The following is a 3,505-nucleotide window of genomic DNA, read 5'->3' as shown; positions in this document are numbered from 1 at the left end:
CGCTGCAGAGCTGCAATGCGTGATCTTGCATTGCTGGAACGCCGCAAGTGAGCGCACTCTATGCGGACCTTGTGAAGCAGTGCATCAAGATCCGGATAGTCCCTCAAAAAACTCTGCACGACCAAGTTGAGCACATGTGCCAGACATGGGATGTGAGTGAGGTTGCCTAGGCCCAGAGCTGCCACCAGATTTCGGCCATTGTCACACACTACCATGCCTGGCTGGAGATTCGCTGGCACAAACCACACGTCACTCTGCTGCTTGATGGCATTCCAGAGCTCCTGCGCTGTGTGGCTTCGATTCCCCAAAGAAATTAATTTTAATACGGCCTGTTGACGTTTGGCCACGGCTGTGCTCATATCGGTCATCATAACAGGTAACCGTTCACGGGTCGATGTGGAGGTAGACCGTGACGGCTCCTGCAGCGCTGATTCAGAGGAACTGGAGTATGAGGAGGAGTCAATGTGTACAGACTGGATTCCTGCAATCCTTGGAGTTGGCAGAACACGTACAGCGCCACTCTCAAGATCTGTACCCGGCTCCACAACATTTACCCAATGGGCAGTGAGGGAAAGGTATCGTCCCTGTCCATGCTTACTGGTCCACGCATCAGTGGTCAGGTGGACCTTGCTACTGACGGCGTTTTGTAGCGCATGTTTAATTTTTCCCTCCACATGATGTTGCAGGGCAGGGACGGCTTGCCTGCTGAAATAAAAGCGGCTGGGCACGTTGTATTGTGGGACTGCCAATGCCATAAAGTTACGGAATGTGTCAGTCTCCACCAGCCTGAATGATAGCATTTCAAGGGCCAGTAGTTTAGCAATGCCAGCATTCAGAGCCTGTGCTCGGGGGTGGTTTGCCGAGTATGGGCGCCTTTTCTCCCATGCCTGTGCTAACGATGGCTGTAGACTGGCCTGGGAGTGTGAGGATGACTGGGAAAGTGGTGCTGTGGGTGGAATTACACTGTGTCTCTGTACAACAGTGCCAGAGATTCTTCCATGGCGATCCTGTGAGGAAGCCGAACCAGCTGTGTGTGAGCTGGAGGAAGAGGCTACAACACGAGCTGAAGAGGTGGTAGGTGGCGCTGTAGGTTGGCCTAGGTCTTCAGTGTGTTTGTGTAACTCCACCACGTGCTTGGTCCGCACATGTTTCCACATATTTGTGGTATTGAGGTTGCTGACACTTTTCCCTCTTTTCACCTTCTGATTACACAGCTTGCATTTGACAAAGCAAATGTCATCTGCAACTGTGTCAAAAAAGGACCAGGCACTGCAAGTCTTGGGAGCGCCCGCTTTGGATTTTGGAAGAGCCATGCTCCTAATGGGTGCCGAAGTGGAGGCTACAGGCAACCAAGTCTGCCCCCTCCCTCTCCCTCCTTTTTGGGCCGTTCGGGGAATCTCTTCCTCAGAGCTGCTCCCACCACCTTCCTGTCCCTCACGCCATGATGGGTCAAGGACCTCATCATCTACACCACCCTCTTCAAACAACTGCTTCTCCTGGGTAGTCTCGACAGCACAGTACGCACCAGAAAGTGGCACCTGAGTCTCATCATCAGATGCGTACTGAGGTGTGCTGCTGACCATAGGCACTGGCCCACCCGCCTCTTCAGATTCAGAGAGACAAAACGGTTGCGCATCACTGCATACTACCTCTTCTTCAAATTCTCGAATTCTGCTTGGCTGGCCCCCTCTTTCCAAGCCAAGAGATTCAGAGAACAGAAGTAGAGATGGCTCCTGTCCAGGGCTCTCTGACTGCCTGGGCAATTTGGCAGGTGGTGAAGAGACAAATGGGTGCTCTTCAGTGCTCAGGACCTGAGAGGATCTGGAACTAATTGAAGTCGATGCGTTAGCTGCCATCCATCCGACAACGGCTTCAATTTGGTCCTCGCGCAGCAGTGGGGTACGGCTAGCTCCTACAAAGCTGCGCATAAAGGACTGTTCCCTGGTAAAACTGGGGGATGCTGAGTCACTGGTGCCCGCAGCAGGCACAGAATCCCCACGTCCTCTCCCTGCAGGCACAGAATCCTCACGTCCTCTCCCTGCAGAAACTCCACGCCCACGCCCACGACCACGACCACATGCCTTACTCCCTGCCTTCTTCATCTTGGTAGACTGATAAAGATAGGCAGAAAAGTACTAAGGGCTTAGTGTGCTTATTCCTGAACAGCTGCTAACAGGTATAAGAAACACTAATTTTATAAAGTGTGGACTAGACTTTAATATGAGCTAATGTGGCCTACACAACTGTAAAGTGGAGTGTTTGGTGAACTTTATTTAGGTTTTTTTTGTCACAAAAAGACACTGGATGTGCCTAAAGATGTAATAACGATAGTATCACAAACTTTTTGTAGCTATTACAATGTAGGAAGGTAACCTACAATGCAATAGATGAGGCTGCAAAAAATAGGCTAATACTAATCTGGCTGGGGCTGCAGGGCCCAATGCTGCAGAAAGGCTCCTCTATCTACTCCTATATAGTGTGTTTGGAATCAATTTAGCTGAATATGGATGGAACCACCACACTAATAGGAGATATCAGGAAAAATTATGAATTGGCAATAAAGGACAATGTATGAGGCAGTGACACACACTGAGTGCACTACAACCAGACGGGGTTGAAGCACACACTACAGGGTGAGCTGCACTCACACACCAGACCTTGCAGACAGCGGTGAACAGTACAGATGCAGAGCACTGTGCACTAGTGCTGCAAGACGGAAAAAAAATTCTCTATCTACTCCTATATAGTGTGTTTGGAACCAATTTAGCTGAATACAGATGGAACCACCACACTAATAGGAGATATCAGGAAAAATTATGAATTGGCAAAAAAGGACAATGTATGAGGCAGTGACACACACTGAGTGCACTACAACCAGACTTGGCTGAAGCACACACTACAGGGTGAGCTGCGCTCACACACACAGACCTTGCAGATAGCGGTGAACAGCACAGGGAACTGTGCACTAGCACTGCAAGGCACAGTGATTTAGAAAGTAGCTTGGGTAAAGCAGTATAGAGCAAATAGGTAGCTAAAATTGTCCCTCAGAACAACAGCGTCCTATCCCTAACTGAATTCACAGCAGAGTGAGCTCAAAATGGCGGCGGTGGCTTTTATAGTGCATCATGACATCATTTCAGCAGCCAATCACAGCCATGCCATTAGTTAAGATGCCTACATGCCTAACAGGATGTGCCCACACTTCTTAGGATCCTCATTGGCTGAATAAAATGAAAATGTCTCATTGCATTATGGGAACTTCCGATTCCGGTATACGATATTGCAATAGTATCGGAATTAAGTATCGGAATTCCGATACCGCGAATATCGGCCGATACCCGATATTTCAGTATCGGAATGCTCAACACTATTGAGGACTCTTTCCTACAGGCAATTACGTCAGGTTGAAAGAGCAGCGGCAAAAAAGCCTTGTCATAGCAGCAGACAAGTTTTTGAAGCTGTAGGTGCCTCCAACGTACCCCGAACAACAAGATGCAGGGTCCTT

This window comes from Phyllobates terribilis, unplaced genomic scaffold (assembly GCF_046119375.1).
Source record: "Phyllobates terribilis strain yellow unplaced genomic scaffold, ASM4611937v1 Scaffold_33__1_contigs__length_13283291, whole genome shotgun sequence".
Lineage (NCBI taxonomy): Eukaryota > Metazoa > Chordata > Amphibia > Anura > Dendrobatidae > Phyllobates > Phyllobates terribilis.
Note: the sequence above shows the minus strand (reverse complement) of the source record.